Genomic DNA, 17,449 nt, shown 5'->3' on the forward strand with positions numbered 1-17,449 from the left:
TATGCAGAGGAAATGATCAAAGAGGCATGGGAAGAACTGGAGGTAGGAATGAAAGTGGGCGGGGAATTCGTAAAATCAGTTAGGTTTGTTGATTACCAAGCTTTAGTTTGTCAGTCAGCAAAAAGGCTGCAAGCATTGCTGAGTGAATTGGAAATTCAGTGCGACAGGTATGGGATGAGAATTAATATTAATAAAACAAAGGTTATGCGATTTTCTAGAAAGAAAAAGGCCAAGCTTAGCATTAAAATAGGAGGGCAAAAACTAGAGCAGGTAGAACAGTTTACGTATCTCGGTAGTGTTTTGGACCAACACGGTCAAAGTAGTAGGGACGTAAGGAGAAGAATTGCGCTAGGCAAAGAGGCTTTCACAAGGAGGAGGGAGTTAATGACATGGACGTTTAGTAAGGATGTTAAGAAAAGACTCGTAAAAACTTTGATATGGAGCGTAGCTATGTTAGGTGCAGAAACGTGGTCATTGAAGCAGGAGGATAGACGTAGACTGGAGGCTTTTGAAATGTGGGTGTGGAGAAGAATGGAGAAGGTGAAATGGACAGAGAAGAAAACAAATGAGGAAGTACTTGGTTTGGTGGGCGAAGAGAGGGGTTTTTTGGGAGCATTCCTATGGAGGCAGGAAAAGTGGATGAAGGGGGTATTGACCGGCAGTGAGATGTTGAAGACTGTGATAGAGGGTAGAATGTTGGGCAAAAGAGGAAAGGGAAGGAACAGGATAGGGATGTTGGACGGGATGAAGGGAGGAAGAAAGTACTCAGAGATGAAGAGGGACCTGATATAGAGTAGGATGATGGACTTTGTGTTTTGTTAGGAGTAATAAAATATCAATGCAACAATTTCGGAGTGTGGGAGTCGTTCGCCTTGACTGGGACTCGGGCCCGGATCCGTCAATGTCCGGTCGAGTGCTTTGACCACTTGGGCTACTATTTCTTAAGCTCTGAAATTTTTTTTTTCTGAAATTTGGGGTTTGACGGGGCGCCTCGGTGGCTTGGGTGGCTGAAGCGCTCGACCGGATATTGGGGGATCTGGGTTCGGGTCCCGGTCGGGGCGAGTGATTTTTGCACTCTGAAATTTTTGCATTGAAATGCACATTAGCGGATGACTCCGTTAAAAGTTACTGTTGCGGCATCTCCCGCAGTTTCTTTGGAATTTGTCAGTAATAAAATATTTGTTTGGTAGTTGTGTCCATCCAAAAACCTACCTTAACCGGTAGATTACCTTAAAAAAAATGTATATATATATATATATATATATATATATATATATATATATATATATATATATATATATATATATACATACACACACATATACACACACATACACATTCAAACACGAAATCCCGCCAAACGGCGAACAAATACTCATTTATATAGAAACAGATATAAGGAAAAGGGATGGGAACGTACATAAAAGACGAACACAGGAGAGGTGGGGAAGGCGGAATCAAGCAGATCACGAATGCAAAAATATTTCCCGGACCGGGATTTGAACTCCGGATCTTTCCATTTGCCGGGCGGAGGCTCTTAAATACTTGAGAAATAAATAAATAAATATATATATATATATAAAATGTTAACATCTAATTATATAAACTCCAGTCATTTTAAAATATAGAGATCCTGGTAGAAGCTTAGGATGGAAGTCTGGATGCCTGATGCTCATTTCTATGTTGCGGTCGCGTGAGGAAAGAGGGAGACAGATCTGTGGCATGGTATCCAAGGGAAACGCGGGAATCGAACTATTGATGTTGGAGCATCCTAGATTTTGGGGTTGAGTGAATTGATGTAATCTAACGAGGGAAAAAAGAGGATCTTCCCAAATGCAAGCATGCAAGTGGAGTGGGGGCGGTGGGAGGGATGAGAAGCGACCCAAGAAGGCGACGTACCTTTGCTGCAGTGCTGCAGCCTTCATGCCTCTCTCCCTCTCCCGCGCACCTGCTCGCCGCTGCTACCTTTGTGCTCGGAATAATGGGGGATCTGGATGGGAGGGAACTCTCGAGTGAGGGGTGCATAAATGCTCAAGCCACACAGGGGCGATGGGTTCAAGTGCCTCCGCGAAGATGTTAGCCCACATACGTATTTCGGGAAGCTATCGCGATTTCAGAATATTTTATAAAGTGGCGGGAGTTTTGAATCATCAAAAATTTGAGCTTGAGAGGCGATACATTAGCATGTTTTTTTCCGTATTTCTGTCTGTGGTTGGTTTGACGTTTGTTCAAAAATTATTTTCTCGTTACACTCTATGTATAAAATATACAGGTGAATGATGGGGAGGAATATCCCTTACGCTGTGATTAATTATCAACATTTCAAATTTATCTCTTCATTTTACAGTGTTGTTTTTTCCAAAGTTCACTGTTTTTCCTAATGGATTTACTCCTCTTGGTCGCAGAACACTTTTTAAAGTCCATACTTGTATTAGAGTTGCATTAACAGCATTGAATTATTGCATTCTTGCGGAAGACTTTAGCTGAGGGTCTTTCATGACAACAACCTTTCTTATGTGCAAGTTAACAGTTTGAATAAGTACTCAATAGGGATTGAATTTTTATGATATGTGGGTGCGACATTTCTCTGATGATATTGAGCGAATGATTCACCGGAACGCCCTCGGAGATGGACTACTTGACTTACTTGAAAACCGGAGAAAATATCACTAATATTATAATTAATGAATATATTAATTACCAGTTTGAAATATGAAGTTAAGTGGTATTCGGTGGGAATAAATTAGGGTGAAATTATGAAACATTGGAGTGCCTCCATCTCTCCCATTGTGATTATGCAGATATTTCCTATGGTTGAAGAGACATTTAAGTTCACTCTACAAGTATCTCTGCATATCCCGCCTCCTTGGACCAAAAAAAAATGATTAAAAATGATTGCATTCTCCAATTTCTTTATTTTTTTAACAAAATTAAAGATTGCAAAGACATCGGGTATATTTTTAGGTGCATGTGTATGTTAGTAGGTAGTTTGAGTGTTTGCATGTTTGTGGTTTGCAAGGATTTTTGCATGAATGCCTACAATGTTTTGTGTATGGGTTGTATAAATTTGTGGCTTTTGCATACGGTTTTTTTCTTAATTACGGGTCGTGCCCTGACACCCCCCGCCACCCGCCCTTACGGTGGCTTGCGGGGTATTAAGTAGATGTAGATCTAGTAAGGGTGATGGCATACAGGTACGTTAAATTATTAATGTTCGTAATATTATGAGTAGGAGAGAGAGAGAATATGAGAAGAAGAGCTAGTTGGATTACAAATGGCAGTCAAAACGTAACACCAATAAACGTTCAGAAGTGTGAAATGGATAGAGGTACAATATATTTCTATATTTTTTTATGGGTGCGTCGATGACGTCATCGGCCATATTTAACTTTCACAAATCAATTTTTTTTTCCTAAAAAAAGAATGAAAAATTTTCTCATGATATTTCGGTTCCATGCTGAAGAGAATTTTCATTTCTTCAAGGAGCATTTATTTAGTCTGATTAAAATTATACGTGTTACAAAAATTATAACTTCACGACTGGTAATCTATTACCCCCACTTTGTTTTCTAGCACCATTTACACACAATGTACTATGAATTTCCGTGGTGTGCATAAATGCGTACATAAGCGTAAGAAGAATAGACTGCCCTAAGTATCTGCACAACGCTGCCGGCTAAAAGACTTTTAGGGAGGTCGTCGGGAATACAGAATAAAGCGGAGAAGACACATTGATTTTATCATAAATTTCGCTGATGGCACGATTCATTAGCATATTTCAGGGACATAAGCTTAGGGTTCCATAAATTATTTCTCTCGAAAAAAATGATTTCTCTACTAACCCTTCAACCATAATCGAAACTTTTTCCATCCAATCATTAATGATTGATGTCTCACAAATTTTCAAAATCACCCTCTTCACCCACCCTGATGTATTTATTCCATATTTTTATCAATCGACGAAAATTTCGCAAAACCGCGTATATATCATCTATCATGTTTATCTCCCAATATCATTCATCATTTGAAATCCAATACACCTGCCTACATTCAAGTATTGTCAAAATGGGAAAATATTATTTTCATCCAAAAAAAACCATTCATTGATCAAAATAAACTCAATATATTGATATAATTTTCATTATTGATTTGATTCTGCTTCGTTAATTTTCATTTCAATATTACTCTTGATTTCCTCATTTTAATAAAGATTTCGAAAGCTCCGATTCAATACCCAGCTGAATACATTTGACTTCTTGATAATGCCTTATAAAGTAAAAAATGCCAATGCATCTTTACAATAAATTTTTTATTCGGTAAAACTAGTTTCGACTCATCTGCGTCATCCTCACGTGCATAAGGATGACGCCACTGCTTCAAAATTGGTTGCACTTAATGAAAAAATTAGTGGAAAGATAAATTGGTATTTTTTTACTTCAGTGATAATAGGTTTTCACATGTCGTATAAAGTTCATCGGAGATGAGATTTGGTGGTATATGGTAAGGTTAGGTGATTGTTTGGATATTATTAATATTCAATGGGTGAAGGGAGCTTATTAATGGGCACAGCCTATTTGACGGTAGAACGATCCATTTACTTGCCTCTTCTAACTAAATATCACCTGAAAACCAACACTATAATAAGCCCTACATATATATTATATATATATATATATATATATATATATATAGTATATGCTTTCATAGACGTAACACGGAAGTGCCGAATAGTACAATACACAGTAACACATAATATAGAAACACAAAAAAAGAGAACACTCACACGTATTTTCTTGATATTTCGACGGAAACAATCCGTCTTCCTCTGAAGATGTAGAAGTAATGACTGCTGGAATTGTTGAGGTGAGGGGTGCGAGAGAAAGGGAAGGGGGCCCAGGGGAAGGGGAGAACGGGAGGCGAAGGAGGGGTGAAAGGAATGGTTGGGGAGAGGAAAGGGAGAGGGAAGGGGTGGAAGTAACAGTTTTAGGCCACTCCCATCAGTGAACGACATTGAGGCCCGGATGCTGATAGGCCATACAGATGTAAATGAAAGCCAATTCAAGGGTTTTTAATTCTATAGGGTTATCGGATGTGGGAAGGGACGCTAGGACGGAAACATTGTAACACTGGTTGAAGGGGGTATTGTGATGGGAAGCATGTTTAGGGATGGGGAGACCCGCGGACGGGGAGGAGGGATTGCACGAGGCGCGGTGGTTGTTAATCCTAATGTTAAGTGGTGTGGAACATTGGCCTATGTAAAAGGACGGGCAGAGTTTACAGGTAAGAAGATAAACAACATTCTTGGAAGTGCAAGAGGAATAGGGGAAGGGCGGGAGAGAGTTGAATGGTGGGATGGAGTGGGGTGGAGTGGTGAAAATAGGGCAGGTTTTGCATCTTGCTCGATGACATGGAGTGGGTATGGCTCTGGGTGTGTGAGGGGATTTTGAGAGTGGCCTGGTGGATTTGAGGATATCTGCTAGGTTGGCGGGACGTTTGAAGGTGACAGAGGGGCAATTGGGGAGAAGGTTGGAGGAAGTGTTGTGATTTTTGAGGATGGGGAATAGGTCTTTGAGGATGACTTTGAGAGACTGAATGCCTGGGAAGTAGGTCGTACAGATTGAGAGAGGCTGGGAGTCTGTGGTAGACGCAGGCTTGGGGGTGTAGGAATGTTTAAGTATTTTTTTATGGAGGAGAGAAACAGGGTATCCTCGCTGGAGGAGGGAGTGGTGAAGGTTGTTAAGGTATTTGTTAAGGGATTCGGGATGGTTGCAAATGCGGTGACCGCGGATAGAAAGAGAGTAAGGGAGGGAGCGCTTGGTATGGGAGGGGTGACAACTGCTGTAATGAAGGTATTGCTGCTTATTAGTAGGTTTGGTGTGAACAGAGGTAAGGAATTTGTTGTTGCTGAGGGAAATATTAACATCGAGGAAGGTAATCTGAGAGGATGAAATGGTCGAGGTGAAAGACAAAGATGAGGAATCATTGAGTTTGGAGATGAAGGAATTGAGGGAATCTATGCCGTGTGGCCATAGTAGAAAGATGTCGTCAATGTATCGGAGCCACAGGAGAGGTTGCAGAGGATAGTTGGAAAGGAAATTCTCTTCCAGGACACCGAGGTGGAGGTTTGCATATGAAGGGCTGAATCTGCTACCCATGGCACAGCCCTTTATTTGGAGGTAATGGTTATTGTTGAAAGAAAAGGAGTTGCGGGTGAGAATGAAGTTGGAAAGATCAATGAGAAAATCGGTACTGGGGATTTGAGGGGTAGGGCGTTTGGAGAGGAAGTAACGTAGGGAAGAAAGGCCTTCTTGGTGAGGAATGGATGTGTATAAGGAGGTGACATCGATTGTAGCCATAGTAATTTGGGTGTCAGGAGGGAGTGAAGTTGAGTGGAGCAATCTGAGGAAGTGGTAGGTATCTTTGATAAAGGAGGGTAGGGAGTGAACTAAAGGTTGGAGATAGTGGTCCACGAAGGCGGAAATTCTTTCGGTCGGAGAGCTACGCGAGGAGACTATAGGGCGGCCTGGGTTGTTGGGTTTGTGGATCTTAGGAAGGATGTAGAAGTGAGGGGTGTGAGGTTGGGAAGGGGAAAGGAGGGAGATGTCCCTGGGGGAAAGATTCTCCTTAGGGCCATTGTCTCGGAGGAAAGCGATTATTTCTTTTTGGAATGCGGGGTTAGGGTCAGCAGGAATATGTTGATAGGAGGAAGTGTCGGAGAGTAATCTGTTGCATTCTTGAAGGTAGTCTGTAGTGTTTAGGATTACAACTGTCGAACCCTTGTCGGCAGAAGTGATGACTAGGTTGGGGTTGCGTGTGAGTTTTTTTAACTCAGCTAATTCGGCCGGGGAGAGATTAGTTTTCGGATTTAGAGATTTAAGGAAAGAAGGACTAGATGTTTTGGACAGGAGAAGATTGATAAAGATTTCGACCGGGTGATTTGGAGGGAGCGGTGGAGGCTCAAGGTGGGAAGGCGGCCGGAACTTGGTGAGAGCGCTGTGTGTGTGTGCGGGGGATTGAGTGGCGGGTTGCATCGCCCAGAAATGTCGCCATCTAAGAATTCTGGCAAAATTGATGACGTCTGCGAGGATGGTCACGTGATTAACCTTGGGGGTGGGGGAAAAAGAGAGGCCTTTTCCCAGAAGAGAGGTTTGGTGCTCATTCAGCGTTGTGCTAGAGAGGTTCAGCACGTGTTCGGCAGTATCTTTTGCTTGGTCAGCCGGCGGGGAAGGGACGGATTGAGAAGGGTTTTGTTGGTGGCAACGGCTCGGTGGAATTCCTGGTGTTGGTAGGGAAGGTGGGGGTAGGTGGAAAATAGTCGCTAAATCCGGTTTCTGTAGGTAAAGGGGTGGGGGAGGAGGGCTAGGTTTGACAAGTTGGAGAGGTAAGGCAAGGCCTTGGCGGAAGTAAGAAGTGCAAAGATTGGACAATTTGTTTAAGGCTTTTCTGCATCGGAACTCAAGGGAGCGGAGAGCCGATTTGAGGATTCGGTTTACATTCGGGAGGAGATGTGGGGAAGTGAGAGAAAGAATGTTGATGAGGGAATGTGTGGAATTGTGATATTTGTGAATGAGGCCATTGTATTGATCTCGGATGAACGTGCAAAAAAGAAAGGACTGTTGAAACTTGAGTGCATGTAGACTGGGGTGCAGGACGGAAGGTAGGCCTGATATAGGGAACTTAATGCATAAGCCATTGGGAATGATACCCAATGCAATGCATGCCGAAAGAAATTCAGAATGGCAGGTGTATTGGGCGAGTTTGCGGGAAAATTTCCGAATCTGGCGTAACCAAGATGATGTGGGATCAAAGTCGTTCATCATTGGAAGGGTGCCAAAATATATAAAGGAAGGGTGTTGGGATGGTGATTAAGTGGAAGAGGAAAAATAGAGAAACAGTAGTGAAGGGAAGGATAGGACACTGAGAAAGGTAGTTTCAGCTTACAATACTGGAACCGTAGACACAGCACGTTGACAGAAGATGACAGGGTGATTGCTCATAGCAACAGTATATAGTATATGCTTTCATAGACGTAACACGGAAGTGCCGAATAGTACAATACACAGTAACACATAATATAGAAACACAAAAAAAGAGAACACTCACACGTATTTTCTTGATATTTCGACGGAAACAATCCGTCTTCCTCTGAAGATGTAGAAGTAATGACTGCTGGAATTGTTGAGGTGAGGGGTGCGAGAGAAAGGGAAGGGGGCCAGGGGAAGGGGAGAACGGGAGGCGAAGGAGGGGTGAAAGGAATGGTTGGGGAGAGGAAAGGGAGAGGGAAGGGGTGGAAGTAACAGTTTTAGGCCACTCCCATCAGTGAACGACATTGAGGCCCGGATGCTGATAGGCCATACAGATGTAAATGAAAGCCAATTCAAGGGTTTTTAATTCTATAGGGTTATCGGATGTGGGAAGGGACGCTAGGACGGAAACATTGTAACACTGGTTGAAGGGGGTATTGTGATGGGAAGCATGTTTAGGGATGGGGAGACCCGCGGACGGGGAGGAGGGATTGCACGAGGCGCGGTGGTTGTTGAAAAGTCCTGGAAGAGAATTTCCTTTCCAACTATCCTCTGCAACCTCTCCTGTGGCTCCGATACATTGACGACATCTTTCTACTATGGCCACACGGCATAGATTCCCTCAATTCCTTCATCTCCAAACTCAATGATTCCTCATCTTTGTCTTTCACCTCGACCATTTCATCCTCTCAGATTACCTTCCTCGATGTTAATATTTCCCTCAGCAACAACAAATTCCTTACCTCTGTTCACACCAAACCTACTAATAAGCAGCAATACCTTCATTACAGCAGTTGTCACCCCTCCCATACCAAGCGCTCCCTCCCTTACTCTCTTTCTATCCGCGGTCACCGCATTTGCAACCATCCCGAATCCCTTAACAAATACCTTAACAACCTTCACCACTCCCTCCTCCAGCGAGGATACCCTGTTTCTCTCCTCCATAAAAAATACTTAAACATTCCTACACCCCCAAGCCTGCGTCTACCACAGACTCCCAGCCTCTCTCAATCTGTACGACCTACTTCCCAGGCATTCAGTCTCTCAAAGTCATCCTCAAAGACCTATTCCCCATCCTCAAAAATCACAACACTTCCTCCAACCTTCTCCCCAATTGCCCCTCTGTCACCTTCAAACGTCCCGCCAACCTAGCAGATATCCTCAAATCCACCAGGCCACTCTCAAAATCCCCTCACACACCCAGAGCCATACCCACTCCATGTCATCGAGCAAGATGCAAAACCTGCCCTATTTTCACCACTCCACCCCACTCCATCCCACCATTCAACTCTCTCCCGCCCTTCCCCTATTCCTCTTGCACTTCCAAGAATGTTGTTTATCTTCTTACCTGTAAACTCTGCCCGTCCTTTTACATAGGCCAATGTTCCACACCACTTAACATTAGGATTAACAACCACCGCGCCTCGTGCAATCCCTCCTCCCCGTCCGCGGGTCTCCCCATCCCTAAACATGCTTCCCATCACAATACCCCCTTCAACCAGTGTTACAATGTTTCCGTCCTAGCGTCCCTTCCCACATCCGATAACCCTATAGAATTAAAAACCCTTGAATTGGCTTTCATTTACATCTGTATGGCCTATCAGCATCCGGGCCTCAATGTCGTTCACTGATGGGAGTGGCCTAAAACTGTTACTTCCACCCCTTCCCTCTCCCTTTCCTCTCCCCAACCATTCCTTTCACCCCTCCTTCGCCTCCCGTTCTCCCCTTCCCCTGGCCCCCTTCCCTTTCTCTCGCACCCCTCACCTCAACAATTCCAGCAGTCATTACTTCTACATCTTCAGAGGAAGACGGATTGTTTCCGTCGAAATATCAAGAAAATACGTGTGAGTGTTCTCTTTTTTTGTGTTTCTATATTATGTGTTACTGTGTATTGTACTATATATATATATATATATATATATATATATATATATATATATATACGTACACACCCACGTTGAGTCTAGACCCAAAAATGTAGCAAACGCTGATATCCTGGAAATCATTAACGGTCTGGTGGATAACTCTCTCTCTGTCGAAACAATTCAACTAATTCGCGCAATCGCCAATTAGATACACGTAGAAGAGTGCGCACCTCCTTCACGAAGGATAAGTTGGAATGTTTATAGCAGTATCCATGCGCCAACAAGTGAAAACTGTGTGGAGTCATTTTCTCTTTAACGATTACGTCTACATCAAATACCCGACCATGTTTAATCATGAATCAGAAAGACATCCGAACTTTTAATTTTATCCTTTTCAGCCTCCCTTGCAACTATGCTCGGATGAGTATTTGTCGCTCGGAAGTTAAACGAATGTAGGAAGCCCGAAAAGCCTAAACGTTGACTGCTCATGAGCATCTGCTCTGGTAATTACTCGGGAGTAGATAGACTCTCCCGCTGATAAAATACACCGGACCACCGAAGCGCTAGAGTATTTTTTTTTTTTAAGTCTTCAATATATCGGTGGTTGTTAGACGAGAACGGTGTAATGATGGCTCAACGATTAGGGACGACGCGACTGGCTTCGGTGACTTCCCCTTTGCCCCCGCCACCCACCAACCCTCACCCCCCCACCGTGCCCAAATGGGTGAGTTCGAAGACCCTATCCTCGTTAATATTTGCGGCGAAATATTTTTTTTTCCTTCTCCCACGTTTTTTTTAATCATTTTTTTATGGTCGGGGCCGTTGCCCCACTGCGCCAGACGCAGTTTCGATTCGGCGTCTGATCCTAATTGAGCAACGGTCGGGAGGAAGGAAATCCAGCGGAAATTACTGCATCAGGGATGAATTTGGCGTCGTTGATATTCATATACTTACACGACTATAATTAATACGGTGAATTCAGAACTTCCATAGAACGCCCAAGGTACCAGTGATGTCATAAAAATGATTTATTAAAAAAAGATTTCGTTTGGTGTTGTGCAAGCGCAGTGTGTAAAGTTTACACACACCGGTCTGATGGTCCGAGTTCGATTCCGGGTTATGGTGATGCTTCTTGGAACCTTCAGCGTCATCAAAACTTGGTTGAGTTTAAAGCAACACTGAAACTTTTTTTTCTTTCTCGAAAAACCTCCTTAACTTGCTGAAACAGCATCCGATGCTTTAGGTGGTTCGCAAACCATTCGAAAACCATACTGCAAGCATGTAAAACCTTCAAGTTCTCTCCCTGTACCTAGTAGACATATCAAAAGTGCCAAACCATTTATGGGCACAAGCAGACCGCGAAAATGGAATTCACAATATAGACTTCCTAAATATTTTTTCATATCATGCGTTTTTATTCATTATTATGTGATTCAGACTGCAATTTGTCATCTGGACTTGAAAAATAGACGTTCGAAAGGCTTGTGAAAGAGAAAAGAGTGCTGCTGTCCACGATTTGTTTATTGATTTACGCGCGGTTACCACTACATCCTATAAGCCAGTCAGTCCCCCGCGTTTAAAATCGCTTATTTCAAAAATTCAATTATTATTGGTGTTAAAGGGACGATATGTGTACAAGAGACATATGCGACCGGCCAACGGCTACTTATTAGTTGCCATATTTAGAGCGTTGAAAATATTAGAGCGAATATTAATCTTAACTTATTTATAAAATAAATATATACAAACTTAATCTTATAAATTTACAGGATTTTGGGACTTTTGATGCGTGATGAAGTTTCGTTATGTTTTCTCATGGCGAGCTAAGGGTGGATGTTCATTAGAAACCTTACGAAAGGTTTGTTATTGCTTTGATTTAACCTTCGTTAATGAAATATAATTAATTTATCTTGTCCAACGAAGAAGATGTTGCGCGGGGAGTTACTAATGAGTCTGTCGCTCCAATTATATTAAAGAAATTATCAACCTGTTGAAGGAGTGTCGTATTATTTTTTTCGTTTTTTTTGTGCTGTGTGTATTCTAATAAATATAGCCAAATTTATCAATTCGAAGGCTTGTTATAAAAATAAGGGTAGAGCTAACGTAGTAATAAGCCCAACGGCGTGCGAAATTCACATATCAACTGGGTAATAAGAGGGCCTCGTTCCTCTCTCTGTGCCACCTGTGATTTATCAGATAGATCTGGTGCCCTGGAAAAATATTTACATCTTTGGTGAAACTGATGGTATCGAGAGGCATCACCCTCAATCAAACATCTTTCCTATTATCATTACCACGCACTCATATATATATATATACACATATATATATATATATATATATATATATATATATATATGGTCAAGGAAATATTTTTACCTTCGTAATTTCCCTGATTCCGCCTTCCCCACCTCTCCCGTGTCCGTCCTTTGCATATGTTACTATCCATTTTCCTTGTATCTATTTCCTTGTGAATGAATATTTGTTCGCCATGTGGCGGGATTACGTGTTTGAATCTGTGTGTGTGTATATATATATATATATATATATGTATATATATATATATATATATATATATATATATATATTCAAACACGAAATCCCGCCAAACGGCGAATAAATACTCATATATACAGAAACATATATAAGGAAAAGGGATAGGAACACGTATAAAGGACGAACACAATAGAGGTGGGGAAGGCGGAATCGAACGGATCACAAGAGTAAAAATATCTCCTCAACCGGGACTCGAACACCGGATCTTTCCACTTGCCGGGCGGATGCTCTTAACCACTTGAGCTATCGAGGATATGTAATTTACCCTGAGATCCGTGGGTCTTATATGTCGCCAAGCGCCCGGATTATTTAGCCAAGAGATGGCGTCAGGGGGCTGTTTCACCCACCAAAGGAGAAATAGACAATACACAAGAGGAAAGGACAGTGGTTAGAATTCATACAACATCATACAGGAAAAGAACAGTGCGTTTCGTGGCACGCATAGCCAGAAGAAAGAGATGAGCCACATTGGCCAAATACACATTCAAACACGAAATCCCGCCAAACGGCGAATAAATACTCATATATACAGAAACATATATAAGGAAAAGGGATAGGAACACGTATAAAGGACGAACACAATAGATTCCGCCTTCCCCACCTCTATTGTGTTCGTCCTTTATATGTGTTCCTATCCCTTTTCCTTATATATGTTTCTGTATATATGAGTATTTATTCGCCGTTCGGCGGGATTTCGTGTTTGAATGTGTATTTGGCCAATGTGGCTCATCTCTTTCTTCTGGCTATGCGTGCCACGAAACGCACTGTTCCTTTCCTGTATGATGTTGTATGAATTCTAAACCACTGTCCTTTCCTTTCCTTGTGTATTGTCTATTTCTCCTTTGGTGGGTGAAACAGCCCCCTGACGCCATCTCTTGGCTAAAGAATCGGGGCGCTTGGCGACATATAAGACCCACGGATCTCAGGGTAAATTACATATCCTCGATAGCTCAAGTGGTTAAGAGCATCCGCCCGGCAAGTGGAAAGATCCGGTGTTCGAGTCCCGGTTGAGGAGATATTTTTACTCTTGTGATCCGTTCGATTCCGCCTTCCCCACCTCTATTGTGTTCGTCCTTTATACGTGTTCCTATCCCTTTTCCTTATATATGTTTCTGTATATATGAGTATTTATTCGCCGTTTGGCGGGATTTCGTGTTTGAATGTGTATTTGGCCAATGTGGCTCATCTCTTTCTTCTGGCTATGCGTGCCACGAAACGCACTGTTCTTTTCCTGTATGATGTTGTATGAATTCTAACCACTGACCTTTCCTCTTGTGTATTGTCTATTTCTCCTTTGGTGGGTGAAACAGCCCCCTGACGCCATCTCTTGGCTAAAGAATCGGGGCGCTTGGCGACATATAAGACCCACGGATCTCAGGGTAAATTACATATCCTCGATAGCTGCCTCGATAGCAGGACGTGCCTGTGTTCACCGAGTGTCTAAAATTCGCCGGCGTCCGAGGCTTCGGCCGCCGGGGTTTGGAGAGCGGCACTGCCGGAGTCTCTCGGAAATCGAGGTTCCGATCGTGTTTTGTTTCGAGCGGCGGTTGACCGCCTAGTTCATCAAGAAGCGTGCAGTTTGACTCTCGACTTCTTCCGCCGCGAAGGCCGTACTTTTGTTTTGTTTACTGGATCAAGACTGACCTTGACTCCTGGTGTAGAGCTTAGGCTCCTTTTTATTTGCTACCGCCGGGTGCGTGTGGCGGGGAGGGAGCGTTCGTGAGTGTTTTTTTTTTCTTTCTTTCCTTCTTGGAGTGCTTTCAGTGCGCTCTTCTTCTTTTCTTGGCGCTGGCGTGCTCCATTTGATTTCTTTCAAAATGGTCGTACGTCGCGTAAACACGCTCGCCTTGCAAGTTGATGAAAAGGCGAAGCCCCCTACTCCGTTGGAGGTCCACCTCTTTACACTAGAGTCGCTGGGCCTCACACCCGAAGAGATTGTGGCGATCCAATTTGGATATAACCGCCATTTGGTATTCCTGAAGTTGGCAACTGAAGCTACTATGAAGAGGATTCTGGATAATATCCCACGAAAACTACCGTTTCCATCCAAAATTGATCCGAGGACGACGATCACCATTGACGAGACCTCCGGTAGCCCTTGTAATGTCAGGGTTCTATGTCTCCCCGTGGAGACCCCATTGGAAGATATAACAGGCGAGCTTCAACGTTTTGGAAAAATCCATCGCTCGTGGGAGAACAGGTGGGAGGGCGACAAATTGGCACGCGTGTTAACAGGTACGAGAGTGGTGCGGATGACGGTCGAAAGAAATATCCCCTCGTACCTCCACATCGGCGGCAACCGGGCCATCATCATCTACGAGGGTCAGCGCCGCACCTGCGCCCGTTGCAACCAAGAAGGCCACGAGCGAAAGACCTGCCCTCGGAACCAGGGAGGGAAGAGCTATGCGGAGGCAATGTTTTTGGCCTCCAATCCGAACACCGCCGAAGAGATAGATGAGCCCGAGATGGCTGTGGAGGAGAGGGCGCGGTCCCTGATACTTATCGAGGGTGCGCCCCCAGCTGTTCCCGCCGAACCCCCGCATCCCCCTCCACTCGGAGGGAAATTTCAGAGGGAACGAAAGTCGTCAACGGAAGAAAGGGATCCGAAGAAGAAGAGGACGGACGACATTGCACTGCTGATTTCGAGCATTGATCAAGCTGCGGTCCCTACCAGCTCGGATACACACTCACGACCACCAGCCCCTATCTCCGTGACCCCGTCAAAAGAGGACAGATCATCCTGCGTCCTTCCTTTCTCTGGCCACGCCAACGATGCGTTCTTCCCGCAATCCTTGCTTCACGGGCTTCCAACTCCCCGAGAATCACGGGTGACAGCGGGGGAGGATGTATCCGATTACGACTGTCCCCCTTCCTCAACGGCGGGCCCCTCGATTACGGTGTCACGGAAAATCAAGAAAGTATCACCGGCCGCGGAAGTTGACACATGTACGAGCAAAACCTTGTCGACGTCAACAATCCCAGACATTCCATCCTCATTCTCCTTTGAGGACAGCCAAGGTGTCGACGATCTTCCCAGGGCTCCTCTAGAGGCGGACCAATTCGACCGATCTCCTCTAATTTCTCCCGATGGGGCCCCTTCGGCAGAAGACCACCAGTCCGCCACCCCGCCCCCCCCTGAGGCCACCTCCTGGGCTGGGACGGCCCATCGCTCTGCTCGCTCGAACAGGGCCCCCCGTGGAATGCCGCCGAGTAACCAGCTCTTCGTAGAGACCACGGCTGGGTCTTCCTCTTCGGACGAGGTCGGAAGGGAGGTATGCGGTGACAACTCGAGACCTCGATCGTCGACCCGTCGGACGAAGCGTCCCGGGAAGCGGCGAAGCACTCGTCGCCCGGGTTCGAGCCGCGACCGAAGCGACGTAAGCCATGACCAGGACTCTGGTAAGTGATGTCCGGTGCCCATAGCTGTCCTCTCATTCCACCAATGAATATTATTTCGCTTAATATTGCTGGCGTTTATAGCGCTTTAAAAATTGCAGTCCTCCAACGTTTTTTCCGCGACCTTAGGGCTGATGTAATCCTCCTTCAAGAGGTAAAGGAGGACATAGTCTGGGATGCGAACATCTTTCAGGCTATCGGCAATTTCGCCGAATGTCATTCTGGCACCACCACCCTAGTCCAAAATGGCATTCCGTTCTCTCATGTTCGCCGCCACCCCTCGGGCCGAATAACGTCCGTTATCGTGAATGGTATCCATATCACAAACCTTTACGCTCCCTCCGGTGAGCGCGCGAGGGCAGAGCGCGAAACATATTTCAATGAACTTCTCCTCCCCTACCTGTATTCCTTCTCGGGGAAGGCCATATTGGGCGGAGATTTTAACACTATCTACCGCCGAGAGGATAGTGCCTCGAACAGGGATAACGTGACATACTATCCAAGCCGGGCGCTCTCACTGATGCTCGACTCCATTGGAGCGATTGACGCAGTGCGTTCTTATTGCGCCGGTCCCGCCCCCTTCACGCGATCAGGGCCTAACTCTCGGACGCGGATTGACTACCTCTTCGTCTCGACATCCCTAAAGAATGATGTCCAGACAGTGGACACCCTCCCGGTGTCCTTCTCTGATCACTGCGCAGTGATCATGAGAGTTACGTGCCCGGACACAACCCCGGGCGCGCACGTCCACCGCTGCGGCTCCGTGTGGCGCATGGACCTCCGCGTGTTGGAGGACGCGACTCGTCGTGATTCTATCCGCACCCGGGTGTGTGCACTGATCGCGGCACTCCGCCCCGGTGCAAACCTCGCTCTATGGTGGGACGAGGTTTTCAAACCCCGCATTGTCACCCACATCAAAAGGCAAACTTTCGAGTGGCGTAGGGAAAAGAACTACACCATCTCCTTCTACCGCCGAGCGCTGGAAGAGCTCCTGCGTAAGGATGTGGCGCCGGAGGGTTTCCACGCCCAAGTGTCGTCCCTAAAAAAAATTATCCTTGGCCACGAGCTCCAAAAATACGCTCCCCAACAGTGGCAAAAAGAACTGGACACGGATAAAGGGGGCCCCCTAACGCTATCTGAGCTTCGGCGCTGGATGAAATCCAAATCTGGCTCCGATATAGACAGAATCCCTGTCAGAGAATCTGCCGCCGGTGACACCAACCTCCTTAAGGAAGCGGGCCGGCACTTTCAAAACACCTTTAACAGGTATCCTCCATGGAAGGAGGGAGACGCACCCCCTCTCCCCCCTCTCCCTACGCTTCCCACAGATCAAAAAGACGATTTTTGTCGAGACATAAGTTCAGACGAACTGGACTGCGTCTCCTCCATGTTCCCGAAGGGCAAAGCACCCGGCTTGGACGGCCTACCCTTTGAATTTTATTTAGCGTACTGGGATGTTTTAAAACCTATTTTAACCCACCTTTTTAACTGTATTTTAGCTAGCGGCTCTCTGACTGCAAGTCAGAGGACCGCCGTGATAACGCTTATACCAAAGAAGACGCGGCCAAAGTCGTTCAACGACTTCAGGCCAATCGCCCTTTTAAACGC

This window comes from Hetaerina americana, unplaced genomic scaffold (assembly GCF_022747635.1).
Source record: "Hetaerina americana unplaced genomic scaffold, ioHetAmer1.1.p SCAF_88, whole genome shotgun sequence".
Lineage (NCBI taxonomy): Eukaryota > Metazoa > Arthropoda > Insecta > Odonata > Calopterygidae > Hetaerina > Hetaerina americana.